Below are 10,390 nucleotides of genomic sequence, written 5' to 3' on the forward strand. Positions count from 1 at the left end.
CATATCTACGAAAAAAGCTAAAAAATCTACGAAAAAAGCTAGAAAATCAACGAAAAAAGCTGGAAAATCTAAGAAGACAGTGAAAAAAAACTATTATAAAACTGAAAGGACCTAAACAATTTACAAAAAAAGATATTTTGGGATCATAAATATGTCTATGATTAACGCAGAAAGTTTTCATGAAGGAATACCAAAAGGTCTGGCTTTATTTGATCTACCACCCACTCAAGTTACTGTTTCAGATGTCTTTTATGAAGAAATCAGACCCATATCACAGATTACAGATGACAGTCCCATCGAATTCAATATTAGCAGTCAAAATTCTATGGACTATGTTGATCTGAGTGGAAGTCAGCTATATCTTAAACTTGAGGTGATGCATTCTGATGGAAGTGTAATGATAAAAAATGATAAAACAGGACCAGTTAACCTATTTTTACAGGCCCTGTTCTCTTCAACAGAGGTTACACTGCAAAATAAAGGGTGATTACATGTAACTACAATCCTTATTGCGCTATGTTCCAGACATTATTGAATTATGGTCAGGATGCTAAATCATCTCAACTTTCATCGCAGTTGTTTTATAAAGATGATAATGATCATCCGGATGATCCATCTGCATCAGGCGGGAATAATGGGCTTTTTATTAGATCGATCTACATTGCAGAATCTAAAACTCTAGACTTACAAGGACCAATATATCATGACTTATTTTCTATGTCGAGATATCTATTAAATCAAACTGATGTTAAATTGAAGATGTATAGATCTCAACCTGCTTTTAGCCTTTGTTCAGGTGAAAGTTCACCAAATTATAAGATAGACATTTTGGATGCTTATTTGTTGGTTAAAAAGGTTAGACTAAACCCAGCAATTATTATTGGTCATTCCGAACTATTAAAAAGTACCAATGCAAAATATCCCTTTAATCGAACTGAGTGTAGAGTGCAAAGTATTGCCCAGGGTAGTACTTCATTTAACTGGGAAAGTATATTTTCCGGTAAAAAACCAAATCGTGTAGTTGTAGCCTTTGTAAAATCTAATGCTTTGTCGGGAAATTATAGTGAAAATCCTTTCAATTTTTTAAACTGTGGAATACGTAGCATATGTTTATATGCAGATGGTATACCTGTAATGGGAAATCCTTTGAAGCTAGATTTTTCCAAGGCTCAAGGTGAAACTGTAATGCGGGCCTATGTCAATATGCTTCTTACGACTGGAATCTGGAACAAAAACATTGGAAATGATATTAACAGACAAGATTTTATAACCGGCAGTACACTGTTCTGCTTTCAACTAGAACCAAATTTTCCAGATGATGGAGAATATCTCTCATTAGTCAAGACTGGTAACGTGCGACTGGACGTACAGTTTAGCACACCTTTGAGTGATAAGTGTTTACAAACATTTCATACTTTTTTAAGTTAGAATTATTTCCTTAGATAACAAATTCACTCCCTGAAATTAGCTCCTTAAATGTAAAACTCATTCGAATAATTAGAAAAAACTATGATTGATTAAATTTTATTTTTCAGAAACAATAAGCTGTCTCATATACAGTGAAAGTCCTAGTTTATTCCAGCTAAACGGAGCCCGTGACGTCATTACAGAATGAATGCAGGTGAAATACAGTGCATCATAAACTGTGACATGTTATTAAAAAAGCATATTTTTTCAAATGTGTTTGGTGCTGACGAACTACCACAGAAACTCACCAGTTTTCCATGCGGGTTTATTGCAAATTCACAGCCTCGTTCTCAAACAGGACAACATTGGCTCGCATTTTACTTCCCTGCGAGAGATAAAGTGGAATTTTTTGATAGCTATGGTGAAAAACCGAACTACTACAATAACATTTTCCTTAGATATTTGCGTGCATTTTCAAACATCAAGCTTAATAATGTACAACTACAGAGCAATTTTTCTGATGTATGTGGTTTATACTGCTTGTTTTTTCTTAGACAGAGGTTACAGAATAGGAGCATGACAGACATTACTTCAATGTTTTCCAAACATTTGACTGCAAATGATGTATTCATTTTTGAATTTATGTCTAATGTATTTTGTTATTGTGAAAGCATATGTCATGTATATACACAGTCTTGTAAACCAAAAATAAATATTCTTTAGACAATTTTGTTGCTTTTTATATGATTTTTAAAATAATTTATTCCACTGGTATAAATAACGTGATATATTTTTCTTAATTTTATTGCCTACTCAGGAAACAAAATGAGTGAACCAGTTATTAAATTTGAAAGTCCTACAACATGTATTATAGCAGGAAGTACAGGAAGTGGAAAATCAACCTTTCTCTTTAAGCTTTTAAAACATGCGGATGCTATGTTTCAATCATCACCCAAAAAAATATTCTATTGTTATGGTATATTTCAAAATTTGTATGAGGATATGAAGGAACAAATACCTAAGATAGAGTTTTTCAATGGATTACCATCGCAAGAAGACATGGAAGCATGGACTAGTAATAATTCCCACAACATTATTGTTTTAGATGATTTGATGGGTAAGGCCTCAGAAAGCTCAAATATTGCAGACCTGTTTACCCAGTTCAGTCATCATTTAAACTTTACAGTGTTTTTTATTACACAAAATGTATATTCTAGTGGAAAACAGTTCCGCACGATTTCCCTAAACTCTCACTACTTTATTTTATTTAAAAATCAGAGAGACAAAATGCAAATTCAAACATTTGGCAAGCAATTATTTTTAGGGAATTTAGATTATTTTATTCAAGCTTATTCAATGGCAACTGACAGAAAATATGGCTACCTGCTTATTGACATTTCTCCACATTCCAACCCATCATATAAACTTCGAACGGACATCCTTCCAGATCAGACTACAATTGTCTATCATCCTAAAAACAAAACATGAGTGAACTGGTTAGAAAAGAAAGGTATTTTATTCAATTATTGCTTAGTACTGATTCGAAACAGCAAAAGGCATTGATAAACACTATTACAACCTCTCAAATTAAAGCTGTTGTGCAAATAATTTACAATGTGCTGCAGGGTGTAGTAAACATCAGAAGTGAGGATATAAAACGCTTAAAAAAGAATAAAACTGCTATTCGTGAATTTGTTAGCAGGGGAGTTTCAATAAAACGCAGGAAACAGTTATTTTTAAGAAATTTTAGAAACATTTTATTTTTACTTAAAGCTTGTGAAAAGGAATTATGGTTGAAGAGTTAGTTCTTATACCCAAAATTAAATATGACAATATGCTTAGTGAACTAGAAAACATACATTTACAACAAAAGACATTCCCAGACAATGCTGTGAATGCAAATCAATCTCAGGATAATCACTCTTATCCTCAACAAACAGGAGGTGGATTGAAAACAGAAGAAAATGTATCAAAGGTACATCAACAACAAGTAATAGATCACCCGTCCACATTTTATGTTAAACGAACATTATCTGAATTGAATCTTAAAAAAGGCGGTGAAAGGAAATCAGAGGCAATCAAGTGGATTGATTATCAGATATAACTTAACCAATCAGTGTACTTTCTACATTTTCATCAATAAAAAGCTAGCATAAAAACCTAGTATCAAAAATAAATTATCATTAAGACTGTAGCTAAACATGTCGCAGGATCGATTTATCTCTGCATTAATTGAAAGCTACCCAGAAGGGTCTGCAAAACTTGAAAATGAAATTCGGACTTTAAAAAGAAAATTAGATGATGTGGACTTTAGTGATATTGATGAGGATGAGTATTGTAGATTGCTTAATTCTGTTGAGGAAGATCTAAAAAAGAATCCTCATCCGAAGAATCAACAGAGTGGGTATACATATCAGTGTGACACTTGTGATAAAAGTTTCAATAGGAAAACCAATCTAACACGACATAAGTTAAGCCATAAATCTTCATTTAAATGTGGGATATGTCATAAAAGATTTAAAAGGCTCGATTATTTAAGCAAACATCAGAAGAGAACTCATGGAATTGATCAATCAAAAATGTATGACAAGAACTGTTATATAAAATCAAAATTTGCATGCAATCATTGTAATGAGGAATTTAATACCTATGACATCCTCTTTCAACACGTTACAAATACTCATCCGTTGAGTTCCACTCAAGCTGGCGGTAGAAAACCATTAGTTGAAAAATCAACAAATGATGGGAATACATCTGGAACAAAATCTTCATATCATCAAACACTTGGACAGAGTGCTTCAAAAACACATAAAAATGTAGAACAAAGTGCTTTACAAAACACAGTTAAAGACAGGATTATATATCCCAGAAACGATGAACAGTATGACTTACTAACATTTTTCGCTAATACTAGTGATGAAATTTCTCAGTTTTTAATTAGCAGACTAAAACAACAGGGAATTAAATGGCATCTTTCAGTGCAGGTGGAACTGATTAGGGAAGATGCTGACGGGAATGTTCTTGCCACCAGTGAACCTCATTTCAGAAGTTTAACTTATTCTGCTCTCAATGTGGACACATTTTCAGAACATGATTTAAACGAGGCTTTCCATAAAATATCAAAAAGTCTGGAGGCATACCTCAAAGACTCATCTGGATGGAGTATCCGTAAGGTGATTCATCTCAGGGTTTTAACTGTAATTTACTCTCCGCTTGGAGGATCTAGCTATATAACACTTCCAGAGACACTAGCGAAATCAAACTGTATTTTAAACATAGAAAATTTAGATGATGAGAAGTGTTTTGTTTATAGTGTGCTTGCTTCGATTCACCCGCCTGCGTTTCAACCTGAAATGGTAAATCATTATATACCCTATGAAAATGAATTAAATATGAAGGGTATAACATATCCAGTTACAATCAATCAAATTGATAAGTTTGAAACACAGAATGAAAACATTTCAATTAATGTGTTCACATTTGAAGAAAAAGAAATTTTACCCTTAAAAATTACTAAACAAAATAAGAGAATCCATCACATTAATTTGCTTTTATTACAAAATGAAAAAACATCTCATTATTGTCTGATTGACAATTTAAATAAATTTCTAAGTAGATTAAAATCGCATGCACATAAATATTATGCTTGCAACTACTGTTTACATATGTTTTCCAAACAGTCTTTATTAGATGAACATATTCCATATTGCATGACACATGGAGCTCAAAAAGTAGAACTAACGACTGAGCACAATGCTCTGTTAGAGTTTAAAGATTATGAAAAACTTTAAAGGTACCTTTTGTGATATATGCTGATTTTGAAACTTTGAATAGGAAACTAGAGACTCCTGCTATAGATGAAATTCAGACAAGCACCACAGCCACAACACTATTAACTCCATGTAGTTTCGGTTATAAAGTTGTTAGCATGAATCCTCAGTATACCAAATCCACAGTCATTTATCGAGGTCAGGATGCTGTTGAAAAATTAATTGAATGTCTGTTAAAAGAAATGGAGGAAATAGAGCAAATACTACAAAATGTTCAACCATTAGATTTAACTAAAGATGATTATAAACTATTTTATAGGACGGATAGTTGTTGTATTTGTCAAAGGTTATTTAAGCAAAATGAGCAGCGTGCACGTCATCATGATCATTTCACAGGTCAATTTATTGGAGCCGCACACATGAACTGTAATTTACAATGCAAACAAGCTAAATTTATCCCGGTTATATTCCATGGACTTAGAAATTTTGATGCACACTGTTTATGTCAAAGCATAGGTATCTTTAAAGACAGGCAGATAAAATGCATACCACAGAATATGGAGAGATATGTTAGTTTTTCATTAGACAATTTGCGTTTCATTGATAGTTTTCAATTTCTACCATGTGACCTGTGAAATGATCATGATGACGTGCACGCTGCTCATTTTGCTTAAATAACCTTTGACAAATACAACAACTATCCGTCCTATAAAATAGTTTATAATCATCTTTAGTTAAATCTAATGGTTGAACATTTTGTAGTATTTGCTCTATTTCCTCCATTTCTTTTAACAGACATTCAATTAATTTTTCAACAGCATCCTGACCTCGATAAATGACTGTGGATTTGGTATACTGAGGATTCATGCTAACAACTTTATAACCGAAACTACATGGAGTTAATAGTGTTGTGGCTGTGGTGCTTGTCTGAATTTCATCTATAGCAGGAGTCTCTAGTTTCCTATTCAAAGTTTCAAAACCAGCATATATCACAAAAGGTACCTTTAAAGTTTTTTCATAATCTTTAAACTCTAACAGAGCATTGTGCTTAGTCGGTAGTTCTACTTTTTGAGCTCCATGTGTCATGCAATATGGAATATGTTCATCTAATAAAGACTGTTTGGAAAACATATGTAAACAGTAGTTGCAAGCATAATATTTATGTGCATGCGATTTTAATCTACTTAGAAATTTATTTAAATTGTCAATCAGACAATAATGAGATGTTTTTTCATTTTGTAATAAAAGCAAGTTAATGTGATGGATTCTCTTATTTTGTTTAGTAATTTTTAAGGGTAAAATTTCTTTTTCTTCAAATGTGAACACATTAATTGAAATGTTTTCATTCTGTGTTTCAAACTTATCAATTTGATTGATTATAACTGGATATGTTATACCCTTCATATTTAATTCATTTTCATAGGGTATATAATGATTTACCATTTCAGGTTGAAACGCAGGCGGGTGAATCGAAGCAAGCACACTATAAACAAAACACTTCTCATCATCTAAATTTTCTATGTTTAAAATACAGTTTGATTTCGCTAGTGTCTCTGGAAGTGTTATATAGCTAGATCCTCCAAGCGGAGAGTAAATTACAGTTAAAACCCTGAGATGAATCACCTTACGGATACTCCATCCAGATGAGTCTTTGAGGTATGCTTCCAGACTTTTTGATATTTTATGGAAAGCCTCGTTTAAATCATGTTCTGAAAATGTGTCCACATTGAGAGCAGAATAAGTTAAACTTCTGAAATGAGGTTCACTGGTGGCAAGAACATTCCCGTCAGCATCTTCCCTAATCAGTTCCACCTGCACTGAAAGATGCCATTTAATTCCCTGTTGTTTTAGTCTGCTAATTAAAAACTGAGACATTTCATCACTAGTATTAGCGAAAAATGTTAGTAAGTCATACTGTTCATCGTTTCTGGGATATATAATCCTGTCTTTAACTGTGTTTTGTAAAGCACTTTGTTCTACATTTTTATGTGTTTTTGAAGCACTCTGTCCAAGTGTTTGATGATATGAAGATTTTGTTCCAGATGTATTCCCATCATTTGTTGATTTTTCAACTAATGGTTTTCTACCGCCAGCTTGAGTGGAACTCAACGGATGAGTATTTGTAACGTGTTGAAAGAGGATGTCATAGGTATTAAATTCCTCATTACAATGATTGCATGCAAATTTTGATTTTATATAACAGTTCTTGTCATACATTTTTGATTGATCAATTCCATGAGTTCTCTTCTGATGTTTGCTTAAATAATCGAGCCTTTTAAATCTTTTATGACATATCCCACATTTAAATGAAGATTTATGGCTTAACTTATGTCGTGTTAGATTGGTTTTCCTATTGAAACTTTTATCACAAGTGTCACACTGATATGTATACCCACTCTGTTGATTCTTCGGATGAGGATTCTTTTTTAGATCTTCCTCAACAGAATTAAGCAATCTACAATACTCATCCTCATCAATATCACTAAAGTCCACATCATCTAATTTTCTTTTTAAAGTCCGAATTTCATTTTCAAGTTTTGCAGATCCTTTTGGGTAGCTTTCAATTAATGCAGAAATAAATCGATCCTGCGACATGTTTAGCTACAGTCTTAATGACAATTTATTTTTGATACTAGGTTTTTATGCTAGCTTTTTATTGATGAAAATGTAGAAAGTACACTGATTGGTTAAGTTATATCTGATAATCAATCCACTTGATTGCCTCTGATTTCCTTTTACCGCCTTTTTTAAGATTCAATTCAGATAATTTTCGTTTAACATAAAATGTGGACGGGTGATCTATTACTTGTTGTTGATGTACCTTTGATACATTTTCTTCTGTTTTCAATCCACCTCCTGTTTGTTGAGGATGAGAGTGATTATCCTGAGATTGATTTGCATTCACAGCATTGTCTGGGAATGTCTTTTGTTGTAAATGTATGTTTTCTAGTTCACTAAGCATATTGTCATATTTAATTTTGGGTATAAGAACTAACTCTTCAACCATAATTCCTTTTCACAAGCTTTAAGTAAAAATAAAATGTTTCTAAAATTTCTTAAAAATAACTGTTTCCTGCGTTTTATTGAAACTCCCCTGCTAACAAATTCACGAATAGCAGTTTTATTCTTTTTTAAGCGTTTTATATCCTCACTTCTGATGTTTACTACACCCTGCAGCACATTGTAAATTATTTGCACAACAGCTTTAATTTGAGAGGTTGTAATAGTGTTTATCAATGCCTTTTGCTGTTTCGAATCAGTACTAAGCAATAATTGAATAAAATACCTTTCTTTTCTAACCAGTTCACTCATGTTTTGTTTTTAGGATGATAGACAATTGTAGTCTGATCTGGAAGGATGTCCGTTCGAAGTTTATATGATGGGTTGGAATGTGGAGAAATGTCAATAAGCAGGTAGCCATATTTTCTGTCAGTTGCCATTGAATAAGCTTGAATAAAATAATCTAAATTCCCTAAAAATAATTGCTTGCCAAATGTTTGAATTTGCATTTTGTCTCTCTGATTTTTAAATAAAATAAAGTAGTGAGAGTTTAGGGAAATCGTGCGGAACTGTTTTCCACTAGAATATACATTTTGTGTAATAAAAAACACTGTAAGTTTAAATGATGACTGAACTGGGTAAACAGGTCTGCAATATTTGAGCTTTCTGAGGCCTTACCCATCAAATTATCTAAAACAATAATGTTGTGGGAATTATTACTAGTCCATGCTTCCATGTCTTCTTGCGATGGTAATCCATTGAAAAACTCTATCTTAGGTATTTGTTCCTTCATATCCTCATACAAATTTTGAAATATACCATAACAATAGAATATTTTTTGGGTGATGATTGAAACATAGCATCCGCATGTTTTAAAAGCTTAAAGAGAAAGGTTGATTTTCCACTTCCTGTACTTCCTGCTATAATACATGTTGTAGGACTTTGAAATTTAATAACTGGTTCACTCATTTTGTTCCCTGAGCAGGCAATAAAATTAAGAAAAATATATCACGTTATTTATACCAGTGGAATTAATTATTTTAAAAATCATATAAAAAGCAACAAAATTGTCTAAAGAATATTTATTTTTGGTTTACAAGACTGTGTATATACATGACATATGCTTTCACAATAACAAAATACATTAGACATAAATTAAAAAATGACTACATCATTTGCAGTCAAATGTTTGGAAAACATTGAAATAATGTCTGTCATGCTCCTATTCTGTAACCTCTGTCTAAGAAAAAACAAACAGTATAAACCACATACATCAGAAAAATTGCTCTGTAGTTGTACATTATTAAGCTTGATGTTTGAAAATGCACGCAAATATCTAGGGAAAATGTTATTGTAGTAGTTCGGTTTTTCACCATAGCTATCAAAAAATTCCACTTTATCTCTCGCAGGGAAGTAAAATGCGAGCCAATGTTGTCCTGTTTGAGAACGAGGCTGTGAATTTGCAATAAACCCGCATGGAAAACTGGTGAGTATCTGTGGTAGTTCGTCAGCACCAAACACATTTGAAAAAATATGCTTTTTTAATAACATGTCACAGTTTATGATGCACTGTATTTCACCTGCATTCATTCTGTAATGACGTCACGGGCTCCGTTTAGCTGGAATAAACTAGGACTTCCACTGTATATGAGACAGCTTATTGTTTCTGAAAAATAAAATTTAATCAATCATAGTTTTTTCTAATTATTCGAATGAGTTTTACATTTAAGGAACTAATTTCAGGGAGTGAATTTGTTTTCTAAGGAAATAATTCTAACTTAAAAAAGTATGAAATGTTTGTAAACACTTACCACTCAAAGGTGTGCTAAACTGTACGTCCAGTCGCACGTTACCAGTCTTGACTAATGAGAGATATTCTCCATCATCTGGAAAATTTGGTTCTAGTTGAAAGCAGAACAGTGTACTGCCGGTTATAAAATCTTGTCTGTTAATATCATTTCCAATGTTTTTGTTCCAGATTCCAGTCGTAAGAAGCATATTGACATAGGCCCGCATTACAGTTTCACCTTGAGCCTTGGAAAAATCTAGCTTCAAAGGATTTCCCATTACAGGTATACCATCTGCATATAAACATATGCTACGTATTCCACAGTTTAAAAAATTGAAAGGATTTTCACTATAATTTCCCGACAAAGCATTAGATTTTACAAAGGCTACAACTACACGATTTGGTTTTCTACCGGAAAATATAC

General features: G+C 32.6%; 2 long non-coding RNA genes across 2 annotated transcripts; both read right to left on the reverse strand.

Moving 5' to 3' along the window:
• Window positions 1–503: 503 nt before the first annotated feature.
• On the reverse strand, window positions 504–3,330 carry LOC128554870 (uncharacterized). The gene is made up of 4 exons (XR_008369718.1): window positions 3,267–3,330; window positions 2,791–2,878; window positions 1,716–1,792; window positions 504–1,223 (listed from the first exon to the last, which is right to left on the reverse strand). It is a non-coding gene; the product is annotated as an uncharacterized LOC128554870 (long non-coding RNA).
• A 774-nt stretch (window positions 3,331–4,104) lies between these two features.
• Window positions 4,105–5,712, reverse strand: LOC128554868 (uncharacterized). The gene is made up of 3 exons (XR_008369716.1): window positions 5,205–5,712; window positions 4,548–4,755; window positions 4,105–4,161 (listed from the first exon to the last, which is right to left on the reverse strand). It is a non-coding gene; the product is annotated as an uncharacterized LOC128554868 (long non-coding RNA).
• Window positions 5,713–10,390: the final 4,678 nt, after the last annotated feature.

This window comes from Mercenaria mercenaria, unplaced genomic scaffold (genome assembly GCF_021730395.1).
Source record: "Mercenaria mercenaria strain notata unplaced genomic scaffold, MADL_Memer_1 contig_817, whole genome shotgun sequence".
Taxonomy (NCBI): domain Eukaryota; kingdom Metazoa; phylum Mollusca; class Bivalvia; order Venerida; family Veneridae; genus Mercenaria; species Mercenaria mercenaria.